The sequence below is a fragment of the Gouania willdenowi genome, chromosome 15, assembly GCF_900634775.1.
Source record: "Gouania willdenowi chromosome 15, fGouWil2.1, whole genome shotgun sequence".
Classification (NCBI taxonomy): domain Eukaryota; kingdom Metazoa; phylum Chordata; class Actinopteri; order Blenniiformes; family Gobiesocidae; genus Gouania; species Gouania willdenowi.
Window position 1 is genome coordinate 25624116 of NC_041058.1, and position 18615 is coordinate 25642730.

Below are 18615 nucleotides of genomic sequence, written 5' to 3' on the forward strand. Positions count from 1 at the left end.
AATAACCTAAATAAATCGAATAAAAACAAATTATACTTTTAAAGTGCAAACAATTCAAGTTCACTTCATTTATTTTTTGCTGTCAGTATATGGTGGGAACAACTGAGGACGGGGACAAAAACAACAACACAATATTGTCCACTGTCCACTGCTCAAAGTTGAGAGTTCACATCTCCAGTTTCACTGACTGTACCCAAAACAATGTAATCATTGCTCTTAGTCTTCACTAATATATATATATATATATATACTGTATATATATATAGTGTAAACAAAATAAACATGTCTAATAACAAGAGCAGAAAACAAATGATAATCAGTCATTTAACTAAACTTCTGACTACCCTTACTACTCCTCCATCTCCACTTATTGCAGTCCGAGCATGAAGTAAGTTGGAGCAGAAAATGGTCTGCTTATTGTCCGCTTATATCTGAGATTTTAGATGCAGTCCAATAAAATCCGACATTCATTTTCTGGCTGTCTGACTATCGAACTATTGGATCGGGACACCCCTAATATCCATGTTTTGAAACCCAAATGTTTTCAGTATACAACAAAAACAAAGAAATTGACCTTGCTGTTCCAATACTTTTGGAGGGGACTGTAGTATCTCAGTAGGGATCAGGGGTCTCGCTCGGGTTGTGGCAAGCAGATATATTGTCAAAAGTGCAACTTTATTTCTGTGATTGTCCTGCAGAGTTAAAATGCATAGAACAATCCCAAAATAAAAAAGTAAATGAAGCTCTGTCATTCAACAATTTCAAGCTTTAACCCAGGTTTAAGCAAAAGTCCAACAGCAACTTCACAGCAGCCTAAATTTTCTGATTAAGAAATCAGATAACTCCACATTTTTATAACACATAACATTACAATTGAAAAAATAATAAACTCTTCCCATAGCATCTCAGCATAGTGCGAATAAAAATTAAACATGCCTGTAGCGCACATATAGCCTACTCAGAGGGTAAACACATGTAAACAAAGAGGGGGCTACGGTACGATAACCCACAAGGACGGAAAAAAATAAATACAAAATAATATATATATATACATATATATATATATATTTTAAACTCAAATTTGCAAAATAAAATCTGTTTATATCTACAAATTTGATAAATCCATAAATCATTTTTTTGCCCAGCTGTAACAGCTCCCATCAAACCATGTCTACGCTGCCAAGCAGCGTAATAATAGTGCTAGTCTAACCTGTGAAGAGACACTACATTTAAGAAACAAGTATTATACATGGAAAAGAGAAACCAAACATTTATTATTTTTAACTAATTATTCACAAAGTATCCCAGTATAGTAACCTTAAAAACGTCATTTTACACTTACACTACACTGAAAATACTAAGAATAACCTGCTGTGCTTGGTAGATTGAGTACTAGTTAAACACAATAATAATAACAATATTAATAATAGAATATTAGAAGTATAATAATACAAATTTTAGAAGTTGAGCATATGTAACACTAGAAACACATTAGAAGACTGAAGTTAATTATTTCAACCATCCTTCAAATTAATAAATGAAACAGGTCAAAGGTCAAACAGATCTCTCCTCTTATTATTATTATTATTATTATTATTATTATTCCGTCTACAGTCCACTGCACTGCGTTACTAAGGCTTCACACAGACAATCCTGGATAAACTCATAATCAGAATCATCATGCCATATGACAGCCACTGGTGTAAATAATAATAATAATAATAATAATAATAATAATAATAATAATAATAATAATAATAATAATAATAATAATAATAATAATAATAAACTGTCCATGACAACCTTGCTTTCATTTTAGCTCAGATCAGCCTAGATTTGAATGTACTCAAACAAATATTAATAATACGTCACTATGGTTGAACAGCTAATGCAAATTAAAATGGATATTTCTTTATGAGACAAATGTGTGGCTATAAAAAAGCATAATTCAACATTTTTACAGACCTCACAGCTTCACAGGTAGCACACAGCTAATGTTTACTCCACCACAGCTCTCTGGTGTTACATCTTAAACGGTCCCTGAGAACTGTGTGACGTAAGAGTTAAGAGTTCCGGATTGGCGCACAAACACTCCGGTACAATAAAATAATTTATTTTAGAAAAAAAAAATGAAGTTGATTAAATAAACAAGTTACATAGCAAATTTAAAGAGACACACAAAGTCACTTTTTGCTAATCATTTGAATCAGTTTTGTGAGGATAATGTGGTAATTCTGTCATCCAAAGTCCATTTGTAAGTGAGGCATGGCACATAACCTCTTGGTTGAATCACTGTCATGCTACAGCAGATGCACATGCCTCACTGACAGACATAAGCATTTTTATGAGCTATCTACAACTGATCATTCACCTTTTGGGATGGAAATTAATTTTCAGGCTTTGCCTTTGACAGTAAATTATGACAATCAAAGTAGATATTGCATGGACTGGAGCTCTCTCACACAAGAGGAAATTGTACCCTATTGTGTGCGTACATGGCATGTAGATGATTTAATGCTATCATCTACATGCCTAGAGGCACAAAAAGGTCACCAATGCTCAATATAAATATGCTCTTAGCTACTTCAAAAAAAAAAAAACAACAACAAAAAGAGCAAGCAATGAAAGCTGAGTCAATGGCCAGAAAACTGCAGTGTAATTATACATTTGAGTATAATAGATAGCCAGTTTGTTGGTGTTTGTTATATTGTGTCCCTCTGTCTTTTTGGACAGTATGTAAATTGAATATCCATCCGTAATGCATTTGTTTTATTTATATATTTTTGAATAACACATAATTTATGAATGATCTGTTGTGGAGTTCTTGCATTGTTGAATCTTACTTTTGTTTGACTGTAAACAGAAATATTTCTTAAGTAGTATTAACAAGTTTACATAAAAAAAATTTCCAACACCTTCTGGACAAATGAAAAACACATTAGATCTGAAGCTATTGTTGTGTATTGAAAAGTGTGTATATTTTCTCATAAATGGTCAATGTTTTTATTAGCTTAGTTGTACATTGACAGTTACTCTCGACCTGACAAAGGTCGATCTTTGTGTCAACAGGAGATAATATATCAATTGATCAAAGTTCACTTCACCTGGGTTACAAACTTTAATTTCTATTCAGAGGTTTTTTATTGAAACAAAAGTAACAGTAACAAGAACTTATTCTGTAAATTGTATGTTTTCTTTCTTTCCTTTGTAATAAAATGATCTTTAGTTTAAAATAATATGACATAACACGTCACCAAACATTAAAGTTAAGCAAAATGATCTGTTGTGTTCTTAAATAAAGGAAGCTTAGGTAACTACATACCACTGGATCTGCGTTCCACTTGTGTGTTCTCCAAAGGAAAGTTGTGCAGAACTTGCAGCAGAATAACAAACTTTCCCCAAAGCCAGACTTATCAAGCCAACCTTGAACCTGGAGCTTCCTCTGCTCAATTCAGTTGGAGGGAGAGTTACAATAATTAACTATTGCACTCTCTATTTATACATGTAACCCTTCACCATAGGCTCATACCAAGAGGAAAACCTTACACATCTACTTTGCACAACATGCCTTTTTACTCATTCAATGATATTTTATTTTAGCCAAAAGTACACAGTCATAACACATTGACGATCACAATGTCTTTTTTTCCGAAAGGTTGCTATTGATTAAGAGAAAAAATATATATATAAAAAATGTTCTTGTCTCTGTACCTTGAACATATAATTTGTTATAAAACTTGCATATAGCTAATCTGTTAATGAATAGCATTTAGTTATTCTGAATGCCTTGTATGCAGAAAACCATGTTTGTTGTGTTTTTTCTGGAAAATCTTGATCTTTTTAAACAAACATAAACAAATGTATTTTGTAGTTGTACTTTGATCAGAAGGTTACAAAAGTGCCCTTGAGCATGACACAAAATATTAACTCCCAATGGGTATTCTATAGCAACTGTGTGTGTATGTGTGTGTGTGTTATATAATCAATTAATCAATAGGCCTGAATAAAAATGAAACAGTAAGCAATAAATAAACACATTTTAATTCATTATACTGGGGAAGTAAGACGCTACTGTTATTAAAGTTGTGACAGAGTAGCAGCAATCACTGCAGAAGGTGTGTTGCCAGGTTGGGTTTAGAGTTTCTGAAAGGAGGCAGTGTAGGCTACATTTGGTGGTTTTGACAGTTCATGGGAAGAAATATCAGTTCTATCTGGCAACACAAAAGCAGATTGCTTCATGCATGTGATGTGTTTTAAACAAACACTGATACATTGAATAGTAATAAGCAGGATACGGAAAGAAAGCTGTTCATTCTTGGATTTAGTTATTTTTTAGCACTTTTAGGCACTTTAGAGTGTTTTAAATACTAAATGATCACTGTTTGGATAGCTTTAGTAGCCTAGGCTACATACTTCATTTAACATCAGTAGGACAAGCTTGTGTAAAAGAAAGATATATTCTTCGTGTGCTAATGTTTGATGATGTTATTTTTGATTCTGCCTGAAAAAAGAAATAGCTATAGGTTTAGGAGTAAATTTGTCCTGATAATCATGAGAATATCATGATACAGCATTGACAATAAAATATAAATTGGTTTCAATACCTATATATTTAACCTATTTTGGTCTGCCAGATACCAAAAATGTGGGCGAATTAATATAATTCTTTGGATTCTTCCTGCCTTTGTCCTGTCTGCACTGACAATCAGATATTATAGTTCATGTAAAAGCAGATATCGATCGCTCAGAGAGTTACGGGGGCTCTGTCTCGCACAAAAAAGTATTTTTCTGCCATCAAAAAGACTCAGTTTTGAAAGGTTAAATGGCTTACTAAATAACATTGAAACGTTACGCTGACAAATTGCAGTCCCTGAACTTTGATGAATCCCTCCTCTCTCTCCTTGTGCTGCATAACAGAAAACACACATTAAAAAGGTTCTCAGTCACTGTGGTCTCAAACATTAGAATTCATAAAAAATAGTAGTAAACCACATTTTCTCAACCCCATAATATTATAAACACACATTTGGAGTAAGTCAGCTGTAATATTGACGTGAAAAAAGGGCTGTTACCTAAAACATATGTTTTAGAAGCTTATTTTAAGAGTAGTTAAAGACATTTTTCTTAGTGAATGCTTGATAAATGGGAGGGGCATTGAAGCTTCAAACGTTGGACATATGCATTCTGTTTGGTGGTTTTTTCATTATAGCACAATAACAGCTATGATTTTTAGCGACATTGTGGGAATATTCCTGCCTAGGATACTGATTTAATAAATAAATGTTGTCTGTCCTTCTAGTTGTCATTAAATGAAAACTGCGTTTGAGATAAGTTTGTATATTTTAATTTAAACAAATTGACAAATTCAAACTTTTTTGGCAGTGTAAAATATTATTACCCAATAAAATCCATATTGATTTTGGCAGTGAGCATTATTAGTTGATTTGAGGAGATATGTTAGCAAGCTATAGCTTTCACCCTGACTTGCTAAAATTTAAATTGAAAGCTGTAATTTTTTTTTTTTTAAATATAATTTTGCATTGAAGAAATTATCTTCTTGAAGTATCATGTGTTTTTTCAATTCTAACAGGTAACAACGACTGGCGCTGTTTTCTAGCTAAATTTAGCTCTGTGAATTTGAGTTAATGCTTGGATATGTTCACTAACTCTTTTTCCTTATCTTTACTTTGTTTTTCAAGGTTTTCTCCCTGAGTTTAATAAAATGGAGAACTGTGAGAATTACAATATACCCTCTGTAAGGCCAAGGAGTAGCCCAGACATTACCAATCTCAGACATTACTTGTCAAGTAGGAAAAAGACAACTTTTCTTCCGATCCGCAATCTATTATTTAACACTGTGTTTAAAATATTTTAAATACCAACACAAAATAGCTATATATCTTTGATAAAAGTTGTCAAATTTATCAGTCACCAAACATAACAATATCATTTGTGCTTTTTTTTCCTTTTTTTTTTTTTTCTCGTAAGACAAGGCAAAACACAAATTTGGTGCATTGCCTCTCATCTCCACTATCATCTCAGCTAAGGTTATGGACATTATAAGAGTAGCAACCTTAGTAAAAAAAAATCATTTGGAAACCATCCATCATTCTTAGTCAGTATCCAATGTGGTCATGAATAGCATATACACTAGAACAGTTCTTCTCAAACTGGGGTATGCATTCCCATAGGGGTGCTTGAACACCTCTCAGGAGGTACACAGCAACATTTATCAGTTTATTTTTTAACATGCACAGAGACTTTTTTTCATCCATCAATAATAATTTGTGCCACAACTCGTTCAAATACACCAAAAGGTGAAGTTCAAACTCTAAAACCAGCAAAACATAAAAAATAAATGAATAATTAAAGCTGCAAGCAGCATTGAACGGGCCCTCGCAACCACAAGCATGTCGGGACGTGGTGCACGTTGGGGTGTGTTGCATGTCGTGGAGTGGCAGAAATTTTAAAGTGTTGGGACGTAGCTGAACATTTTCAAGGATTATGCCTATGATTTTTTTTTTACCAATAGGTGGCGCTATGACTCTCAATGACGGTTGGGTTAAACTATGACACAAATTTTTTTGGCATACAAATGAAAGCTGCTATAATTAATTAGCATATACTTAGCTCTACAAACTCTTAATAACTTCCATAAGCATAGTAACACATCATCCAAGTGAACAGGCTGCTAAGAGGAATATTTCATTCTATAAAGATTCAACTTTATTGTAAAGATTGTTTTATAACACAACCAAAACACCATGTATGTTTAAAATAAAAAATATGAATGTGTGAAATACTTTGACTGTGCAGTGCTAGATGAAATACGTATATTTATAAATGGCCATTAAATTCATTCCAGTGGTGGGTGAAAGGAGGATAAGTCATTAGTGTGTGTGTGTGTGTGTGTGTGTGTGTGTGCCAGTCTTAATATGCGTTCACATTTTCATGAGAATGTGAACATGTTTAGGCCCTCAAAGCTTTATAGAGATAAAAATTTGACTCCTATAACATGTCATCCAAAAAGTCCACCAGTGTCTCCAGTAAAGTCTTTAAAATTAGCTCTTCTTAATGTTAGATCTCTTGTTAACAAGTCACTACTAATTAATGATATTATTTTGACACATCACTTGGACTTTTTATTTCTTAATGAAACGTGGTTGAATGGTATCAGTAATACTATTCTCAATGAAAGTGCACCACAAGACTTTATTTATTTAAATAAGTGTCGTACTTGCAGGAAAGGTGGTGGAGTTGCTGCCATTTTTAAATCAATATTTCAGTGCAAAGAAATAATATTTGGGGATTTTATCTCCTTTGAATATATGTCATTCTTACTGAAGGGTGATTCAAGAGTTCTGTTTTTAGTCGTTTATAGACCCCCAAAATATTCTGGAGAATTCATGGATGAGTTTGCTGAACTGCTGTCAGTTGTATGCACTGAATACAACTTTTTAATAATAACAGGTGACTTAAATATTCATGTAGACAATAACATGGACAATACTGCCAAAGAACTGTATGCTTTAATGGACACTTTTGGTCTTACACAACATGTGACTGGTCCGACACACACTCAAGGTCACACTTTGGATCTGATTATCTCTAAAGGTGTTGATATCTCTGCTGTTGATGTAAGAGACTTAGCTCTATCTGATCATTTCTGTGTCTTTTTTGACCTAGAGACTGTAACATCTGTTCCCCCTAGTTATGTGTGTTTAAAGAAAAGGTACATAAATGAGAACACAAGTGCACAGTTTATGGAAGCCATAGCAATGACACCAACATTGAGTGCTGAGACAGTTGATGATCTTCTGGATGAGTATAATAGAAAAGTCTGTAATGTCATAGATGTGGTGGCTCCAATCAAAACTAAGAGAAAACCAAACACACAGAAAACACCTTGGAGGAGGACTGAGATAATGCAGAATTTGAAATCTGACTGTTGAAGAGCTGAGCGTAAATGGAGATCAACAAAACTCCAAATTCATCTAGAACTGTACAAAATAAGTCTGCGAAAATTCAATGATGGCTTGTTCAAAGCAAGCAAGTTTTCTGTAATTGAAAAGCTCACAACCCCCCCAGATCAGATAGCCCCTGAATTACTGTCAGCTGGAAAATGCAATGAATTTGCTGTATATTTCAATGAAAAAATACAATCAATAAGGTCAAACATCAGAACAAACCAGCAAAATCACAAAAAGCTTGAACAGCTTCAACCACTGAGGGATGAGTCAACTACAATGTTAGAGTTTATTACAGTGAACCCAAAAACAATAGAGGAGACTGTTAAGCAGCTGAATTCATCAACGTGTTGCCTTGACACAATACCCTCAAACTTCTTTAAAACTGTTGTAAAGTCAATTGTCACTGATTTGTGTCAGATAATTAACTGCTCATTCCAATCAGGCACCGTACCAAAATCCTTGAAAGTAGCTGCTGTGAAACCTCTGTTAAAAAAGAGAACACTGGATGCCTCTATACTGGCTAACTATAGACCAATCAGCAACCTTCCAAAAATGGCCAAGATCATTGAGAAGGTGGTGTTCAACCAACTGAGTCAATTCTAAGTGCTGCATTTGACACTGTAGATCATACAATTTTGTTGCACAGATTGCAAACATGGGTTGGACTAAATGGAAAAGTAATGCAATGGTTTAAGTCATACTTGGAGGAGCGAAGCTATTTTGTAAACATTGGAAACTTTGAATCTGACAGATTATCAATGTCCTGTGGGGTTCCTCAGGGATCTGTTCTTGGACCTCTTCTGTTTAGCCTTTATATGCTTCCTTTAAGACAAATTTTACAGAACTGTAAGGTTGATTATCAGAGCTACGCAGATGACACACAACTATATCTATCACTGAACCCATATGACTATGGTCCCATTGAGGTGTTGTGTGACTGCTTAGAAAAAGTAAACTGCTGGATGAGTGAAAACTTCCTTCAACTAAATCATGACAAGATGGAAGTGATTGTCTTTGGTAACAAGGAAAAGAGGACTGCTGTCAGCAATTATCTTGAGTCTCGATCTTTAAAAGCTAAAGACCAAGTCAAAAACCTTGGTGTTCTGATTGACTCAGATCAGTAGTCAGATCAAATCTATCACAAAAACAGCCTTCTACCACCTAAAGAACATCTCTAGAATGAAAGGTTTAATGGCTCAGAAAGATCAGGAGAAACTGGTCCATGCTTTTATCTCCAGCAGACTGGACTATTGTAATGGTCTTCTGACAGGAATCCCCCAAAAGAGCATCAAACAGCTACAGCTGGTTCAGAATGCTGCAGCTCGGGTCTTAACCAGAACAAAGAGGTCAGAGCACATTACTCCAGTTTTAAAGTCTTTACACTGGCTCCCAGTCAGCCTCAGAATAGACTTTAAAGTTCTGCTGCTGGTGTATAAATCTGTGAATGGGTTTGGTCCAGAATACATCAGTGAGATGTTAGTCAGGTATGAATCCAGCAGGTCTCTCAGATCCATGGACACAGGTCAGATAGTGGAGCCCAGAGCTCACAGTAAACATGGTGATGCTGCTTTTAGTTGTTATGCTGCAAAGAAGTGGAACAAACTGCCAGCAGAGCTGAAGTCAGCATCCAATGTGAACATTTTTAAATCAAAATTAAAGGCACTTTTTTTCTCTACTGCATATGATTGAGAGAGAGATTTTTAGTCATGTTGTTGATGTCATGATGATTTTAATTGATTTTACTGATAATTTTAATTGATTTTACTGATGATTTTAACAATACAATACATCTAAATCAATGCTATCAATCATGCTAAGTCTAATTAATATCATATGGTATGTTGTAGAGCAGGACTATTCATCCTGAGACCTTCAGTGTTGCAGTCCTGCCTGTTTTAATGTCTTTTTGATGCTTCCCTGCTTCACTGCACAATCCTGATGAGAGACACTTAAGCAAAAAAGAAAATACAATTAAATTAAAAACTGGTGAAAGGTTATGTCTATGGCTGATAAATTGTTTAAATTGGAAATTGTGGTAAGGTATTCTTTTGAACCGTGTTGTCTGGAATACATCCTTGCAATCTTTAATGTTATGCTGTTTTTTAGTTTTGGCAAGTGAAATAATTGTTAAATCATGGTGCCACCCTCATGACCTTTGTGTGTTTATTATTTTTTGTGGTAGAATAGAGAAGATGGTAAAAATGGTAAATGGACTTGATTTTATATAGCGCTTTATCACCACACTGAAGCAGTCTCAAAGCACTTTACATATCAGCTCATTCACCCAATCACTCTCACATTCACACACCAGTGGGACAGGACTGCCATGCAAGGCGCTAGTCGACCACTGGGAGCAACTTAGGGTTCAGTGTCTTGCCCAAGGACACTTCGACACATAGACAGGTACTGGGATCGAACCCCCAACCTCTCGATCAGGAGACGGTCCACTACCACCTGATCCACAGTCGAAGAGAGTTGCTGTATAATTATCAACAACATGCAAGTTAATTCAAGAACTGGGAACTCAACTATAGAATGTTATTGTGTTTCATCAACTCATTTTAAACATGTAATTACAGGGAACTCAAAATACACAATTTATTTAAGGATTGTACATTACGGCAAACCAGTTAATATAAGTACTGTGCATTCAAACTTTATGTTACTTAAACTTAGATGTAATCAAGTTCACTATACTTTAAAAAAAAATTATATATATATATGTGTGTGTAGTTTAGAACGTAGATATGTCACCATCAAACTGGATTTCAATAACCTCTTGCATAAAATCTCCAATGAGCTGTTTTTCTTTATATATCAAATGTCCAGCAGGTGGAACTGTTGTGAGATAAAACGCTTTTACGTGAGAGGAGGAAAGGTGAAGGTGGTTTTTCTGCTGCCTACATTCTTCATTTAAGCATTTTATTTCACCAGTGTGTAATTCAAGTTGTAATACTATTTAATTTACAAAGCTTGATAGTAAATACATAATGTGTAAGGGCACTATACGTTGAAAAATATGGGATATCTGGAAAACAAGCATCAATTCACTGTAAATAAACAAGCATTTAAGCATATTGTTGTATAAAAATACTCTTTGGAAGGAAATCACCTTCAGCAGAACCAGTGGTGGAGACCAACCTGCTTTGAAGAACTGAAGTTAGTGGACATTCAGGACAGGAAAAGATTGGAGAAAAGAGAACTGATAGAGATTTAGTGCAATAAATTATGGGAGACTCACAGACTAGAGCTCACTGTGGTTCAGGCTGGAGTAAACCAAAGATCAGCATAATCTTCTCCTAAATACCACCTGTACTTAATGTTGACATCTCCAGACTTGAGTCATGTCTCCTGTAACATGTCTGGTGTATTCACTAACATTACAGTATTATAATTGTGTGACATTAGAAGAGAAAGCATGGTCCAAATACACCCAATTTTCATACATACAGACAATATGTGAAGAAAACATCAAATTCGGTCTGATTCACTGTTCCTCATTTGGCTTCAAGAAACTAATACTTCATCCTTACACAGAAAGTATGAGACCATTTAAAGAAAAAAGAACTGTCTGAGATCTTTGAGATTAAGTACAGCAAAAAGATGCTTTTGGAAAAAGAAAAAAAAAAAACAACTTTTTGGGAGTTACAAAAACAATGGTTGGAAGAACAAGTTCCACAATAATTCATCTACTATTATTGTATAAATATATCATATTAAGATTTAAAAGACACTGTTTGTTACACTATGTGGTTTTGATGTACAGTACACACAATGTCTCAGGATTCCTATAAGTGGACCAAGGTGAAATCTAGTTTTTAGAAGCGTAGGAAGAAGTGGTTTTACAATGAACTGTGTGCGCCATCATTCAAAATGGGACATAAAAGAACAGTAAAGATCATTAATTACTGTAGAATGACTTTAGCATAGGCCATCTTGTGATGTCACTGCAATAAGAAGCTTATAGATTACAGTCTAGAATAGAATAAACTGTTGACTGATTTGACATTCTTGCACAGTCAGAGTACAGTATTGCTTTCCAGAGGAAATTTGTCTCATGTTACAAAGAGACAGTGATGCATCCATTACCATTACATGGCACAATTTAACACAGTAAGGTATCAGAAAGGAAAAGTTAAATTAAATTCCTAATGTTGATAGAGGTATGAAAAAATGGGCAAGTTTAAGGGTTTAAGCAACCTTGAGGCCAAAATGGGGATTAGTGGATGTCAGTGTCTCTGAAGCAGCAGCTCTTGCTAAGTTTTCCTGTTCTGCGTTCTTCAGCATCGTTTACAAATACAGCAAATGCCAATGTTTGTATGTTTCATGCAGTGGAGGATCCCTTTAAATGCTTCCTTCCAGATGCAGGTATTTGATGCTCAGGCGCAGTAACTAAAAAACTAAAAAATGTTCTCATCCGTCAGCTGTGGTAATTAGGATGGTTTGTCATCGTTTATATAGATGCTTAAAAATCATCTACACCAGTGGTTCTCAAACTTTTTTGGCTCAAGTACCCCTTTCTCTTATTTTGAAATCCAAATACCCCCTTTGTCCAACATTTTGCTCAGGGTACTATGGAAAAACAACTATAGAGCATAATGATAGAGTTTATGAGTGATAACACACATTTGAATGAATCTCATTTTGTAAACAAGTGGAATTAAATGCTATTTAGTGCCTCCTGAACAGTTTTTATCATTGTTGGTCATCCCGCCTTTAGGGGACGAAGACTGACCCTTATATTTTCAGTTCATGTTCTAAGCAAGATCATTTCCATCATCATTATTATAATTTTTAACAAAAAATAAACATAAGCCCCATTATTTTAATGTTTTCATTTCTTAATTTTTCTCTCTCTCTCTCAAGTACCCCCTGTCGTGCCATACGCAATGGCACTACACTATTCTATAGTTATGATAGCAACATTCATTTATTCTGATCTCTGCATGGACAATGTCAGAATAGCAGTAGAACACAGACTTCCAGACATTCCTACACATTCAGCAATGTCTTTGAATATAAACTATTTAATGAGCTCTTTTTAATTGCTCGGAAAGAGACAACAGCAAACTTTTTAAATGAATATGCTGTGGGAAAACAAGTTTTAGCAGTTTTCAAGTCTGTTCTTAAAAAAGACATCACAGAAAATGACCTCATTAATTCACTCATTCAAAGTAAGTTGAAGAAAGGCCATGAAGAGAAAGAACGTACAGTTTAAATATGTAGCTCCTCAGCTGTTACCCACACACAGAGAGTAGAAGAAGAAAGAAGGGTTATTCAGAGTCAGTAGGGACTCCAGGTTGGATCCTTCTCTCAAACTGTTTATTAATATGTAGCTGTGTGGTCTCTTTGTTATCCTGCCGACCGTTACCCTGTCTGTCTTCTGTTGTACTCTTTGGTATCATACCTGCATATAACAACACTCTCATGCCAAAACACTGCTTTCATTATCAACAGAGGGCACATAATACAACGTCAAATAATCAAACAACACAAAAACAAAAATGCAAGTTATTTTTTCCTCCTTTATGTCTTTTTACACTAGTCTGGATCAACTTTTAAAATGTAAACTAATTCTTAAACAGTGAGTCACAGTATAATACACTGCAATTACCCTCCAATATACAGTATGTAGAAGGAGGAGATAAACTTAGTAAAGGTATTATCGGGTTTTATGAAACATTATACCATTATACAAGACATGTCATCTATTATTTATATATTCTGTTTGAAGGATGAATTAGATGCAGCACTAGACAGTTTTATAGGTGGATGAATACATTTTTGCAGGTTCATGAATACTCTAATCATCTATGTATTTACTTATTTATTCATTCATTCATTGCAGAAAGGGATTTTTCATTAAGTGCAATTTTGCACCAATCTTTTATTGTCTTTTTCCCCTGTTGCCTCTTGGAATTCCTTCTTTATAAATCCAATTTCCTTAGTCCCTGAAGGCAGATAAGTGATCAGATTACATATCACATTTTTTGTTGTGTTATCATGTTTAAAGGGGAGACTTTAAATTTTAGTCTTACATAACATGTCTTTACCTTGGGCGGGGCTTCCTTAAAGGATCACTCTGGGTCATATTTTCTGGTTTATTTTTTGGTCATACTTTTAAGTTTTCATAACATTGTATTTCTCAGGTTGATTGGTGCCATGTGGGAATGTGGTATAATGGCTACAGGGATATCTAACAGAGTAATACATGGGAGAAACATGATCGTAGGGGGTTTTAAATAAACAATCTGGATGGTTTTTTTTATCCAACACGTTTAAACAGAATTAATCGAAATATGACCCTTCAGAATTTGATCATTAGAAGAAACACTAGTGAGTAGGCCAGGAACGGCGCCAGGAGTTTTTCTCTCCCGGTGCTAAGGGGGTGCGGGATTCATATGTGGGGGTGCTGAGAATTAAAAAAAAAAAAAAAAAAGTTTCTCATTTTTTCTTCAATAAAAGAAGTTGTGCAACACAGAGTGTTAGCTATAAATGTAGTTTTAACTGAATTTGGTCAAAGAATATTTAACAAATTACTTAAGAATAATACAAGTGACCACAAGGCCATGGCAATAAAAAAAATAATAAGCAAAAGTTACCTATTCAACACCTGACAGACACTCTTTCGCCTGCCAATAATCAGACAGTAAATCCAAAATGCAAAACATCAAGGAAGAACTAACTCACCCTAGTTGTTTTATAGAAGAACAATGTGTTTGTTGTTGTTTCTGCGTGTTTGGACAGGCAGGCAAGATTGCTGAGTCGAGGGTTTGCCTTTTGGTTTCTCAGGTGATGTTTTAACGCACCGCATGCAGGAAAAACTGTGCTCGCATGAAGCGGAGGTGACAGGTAGTGTGACAGAAATGGGTAAAAGTTTGTAGAGGCTCCCTGGGAGAGAGGATTCTTGGTCTTCATTTTCTACGGGAACTCTTTTTTCTTAATTATCCATTGCATTGGACTACTAGTGAACCCTAAGATAATGCGAAAAAAAAGACTCTTCCGCCCCTCCCAACCCCTATCACACACGCACACACTGTAGTATATGTTAATCAATGGGCCGCATTGAACTCAATAAATTAATAATACCCCCTAGCCCCTGTGTAGTGCTGTCCCTGGAGTAGGCTAATAACTAACTTTTAGGAGCTTCAGCTTTGATTGAGTTGAGTTGACCATCATTTCTCTGGGTGATTGAAAACATACATATCATACAAGTATATCATGCTAATCATGACTCACACACAATTGCACACATGACATTTCTCAAGGTTCAGTTTTATAATATTTGTTTATTAGTATTTACTAATGCATATTGACGTTACATGTCACTGTCTCTAAAAGGGTTGAGAACAACACCTGAAAAATATTTAAACAGTCTCCAAAACTATGGTTCTCTTGGCTACCACCAAACCTGGTCTCTCATATGTACAGACGGAAAAATGTAATTTGTTCCTTTAGAAAACAGATCTTCATGGCTCTATTGCATTAAAGGCATGCTTTACACTACTTGGTGAAGTACGGCTTAGATTCAGCTCTTAAGTCATGAAATCGATTTCATGATGCGGTCTATGAACTGATCTTGTGTTATTCTTAAGTCCAAATAAAGTTTATTCTGTAGAAAGTTGGCGAACTCTACACTATGTACCTCAGCATCCACAGACACAGTTCTGCCTTTTTAAATGTCTCACCACTTTGTGGCTGAGTCGCTGTCATTCCCAATCATTTCCACTTTGTTATGAAAACCACTGACAGTTGCTTGTGAAATATTACATAGGGAGGACATTTTGAGACTAGACTTGTTACACAGGTGGCATCCTTGCACAGTATATATGGAAGTGGTTGAAACACCTTTATTTAATTATATGAAAGGGTGAGTGAATACCTTTGGCGATAGTGTATTTGTTCTGCACTAAAAACTACTGTGCAACATGCTAATATTAGCATTCAGTCTCCTGGCAGGACATCATTTGTTAACAGAATTCTGGCCACAAAATTTGTAAAAACCAAACAGAAGATGCAAAAGTCATGGGATGTGGTTGCTGTGGTCAGCTTATTGCTGCCTTTGTATGGTTGATACAGTAGACAGGTAATAAGCTCAAAGACAAATAGAAAATAAAAACAAAACAAAATACAAACAGTACAGGAAGCATCTCGACTTCTAGTATCAAACTTTCTCCTGTACATCTCACTCTGGTTTTATTTGTGTGGTTGCTGAGTGAAAACTACCACAGGGGTTGGGAGTCCGAGAATAGCCGAGGGTGGGAAGGACCACTGGACTTGCATGTGGGCGGCTGAGCTGTGCACTCTTTAGTGCCTCTAAACCATCTGCTGCTTTATGGAATGAAGGCTGTTTCCTCATGCATGCCAGTGGTCCAACCCAGGCCTACACACCCTCAACTATTTCGGTTCTCCTCTCTCACTCCTGTTTAGTCCCTCTTTGAACTTCCTTTCTTATACGAATTTACAAATTATTTTGGAATGCAATGACAAACTAAGAAGATGAAAGCCAGAAGAAAACAAGATTGTGTCATGGCAAAAATGTTCAGCTAACATGGGTAAAGGCTAAACTTGTTGGGGATGTTATCATTGTGTCACTCAATAGGATGCAACATTGTTTGGGTATGAATGCTGCTGAACACACAATACTGGGACAATAATGTCAAAGTCAGTGAAAATCATGAATTAGTTATTTAGGTGAATGTATGTTTTGACACATCATTTTGGAGGCCTATTGAGTTATGGCTTGGTGACTTATACTATCCGAGCTGTCAAACTCCACATATTTTAGCTATGTGTGCGAAGAAATCTCCATTGAGTAAACTTAGGGTCTAAACCAGGGATTCTCAACTCGTCTCACCCTGGGACCCACATTTTTGCTACGATCATCAACTCATAACCCACTTTTTTTTTTGAATTCAACTAACCAAATTTAGGTTTTTTCAAAGAGAGATGTTGAAAACACACATATATAGTCTTTTTTTTTTTTTTACATAAATCTATATATTTTGCTGTGCAACATGCATTTCACAGCATGCCTGTCAAAAGAAAAAATTCTTTCAAAATAAACGACAAGTCCAACATGACAGACATTAAGTATTTTTTGGTGTTTTTTTGGGGCCAGCTTTCCGCGACCCAGCCAGTACAGATCTGCGACCCACTTTTGGGTCCCGACCCACTAGTTGAGAATCGCTCTAAACCACAGCTCGTATCACCCTCTGACTGATGGCCAACCTCTTCTGCAGAAAGTAAGAGATAAGCAGACCCAGATGGGGCAGATGGGGTGGGTCGGATGTATCACACACTTGACTGAACCCTTAGTCTGGGACAGTTGAGCGACCTAATCTCTTTTCCCCATGATTGTATGTCAAATACATACCACATGGGAGAGGTGTGAATAACCCGTTAGATCTGCCCTTTGGGGGAAGAAAGGCTTTCCAGATGGGGTTTGATGGGCCCTGCAACCTCTGGATGACCAAGCTACAGTACGCAAAGACTTCAGGATGATCAATTATATGCTATATACAATGCTCGGCAACATATTCTGTTTTTTAATTGTAGGATCCTCTGTTTGTAGCTGTCTGCAAGGACGTTGCAATAGATTTTGATGAAGAAATAACAAAAATGTTTTATTAAAATTTGCTGTTGATAATGGGTTGACTGGGGTCCCAAGAGAAAATTAATGATTTTTTTCTGAAGTGGCTAAATATAATGAAAGACACGAGCAAATATGTTTCACTATTGTTATTGCTTTCATCATAACTTAGTCCACCCTTAATTTGATTTCATGTTTGTGCTAGATTTGTAAGTATTTTAAAGGAGAGTTTATGTTTCCTGCTTCTTGCCAGTAAATTGGTAATAATAAAGTCTGCTTGATTATATACAGTATTGCATTAGAGTAGAGCTGTATCTTAACATTTTACATGTGTTATGACCACTGGTTACATTCCATGTAAAGTCAATGTTGCTTCCAACAAAATGCCAAAAAATTACAAGTCAAAATAAGTGCATAGCTAAAGCTAAATGGTTGTATTCATATATGTATGTATAATACATAACACATAGGATATGTATATATATATATATATATATATGTATATCCATAAAATGCTTATATCCAACCCAATTTAAAGGGCTTTGTTCCACTCTGAACAAAAAAAGGTATTTTCATGGAGTGCTTAAAGCTGCAGTATGTAGAATCATGACAATTGAATGGAATTAACCACACTCCCCCCTCTCCTTCTTTCAAATTATTCAACATCTTCATGAAAGCGTATGACTGTGGAGCTCTTAGCCACTTTTTTCTCATTAAAGACTAATGACAAATATAGGGAGTTTATCTTGTGTTATTGGAGAGTTTTCTGATGCACGTATCACTCTCTAGTTATTGCTCTCAATTTGCAGCGGCTGCTGCCTTGAGCCCCATCCCAAAGTGCTGTAGGCATCCGCAGCAATCCGGCTACCGGTCAGAGCTGATCCACAACACTCCGCGTCCAGACTGCAAATGAATTGTGCATGTTATCTCTACCTTGGATATGTGTGTCTATGGTTTACACATAATTTATAGTTATCATTCTCCCTCTGACACCACTATGTTGCCCGGACTGCACATGGTCACCAACGTCCACTTTGTGGACATGCGTGGAGT

At 35.6% G+C, this 18615-nt stretch overlaps 1 protein-coding gene across 2 annotated transcripts in view; it reads right to left on the reverse strand.

Annotated features, from left to right (window-relative positions):
- rmdn2 (regulator of microtubule dynamics 2) overlaps positions 1–3458 on the reverse strand; it is a 40213-nt gene extending 36755 nt beyond the window's left edge. The window contains exon 1 of one of the 2 annotated variants that reach the window (XM_028468668.1): positions 3323–3458. The gene's annotated coding sequence lies outside the window, so the exon portion shown is untranslated. Of the gene's footprint in view, positions 1–1965; positions 2044–3322 lie in introns of those variants that run through there. The other variant, XM_028468667.1, reaches the window with a different exon arrangement.
- Positions 3459–18615: the final 15157 nt, after the last annotated feature.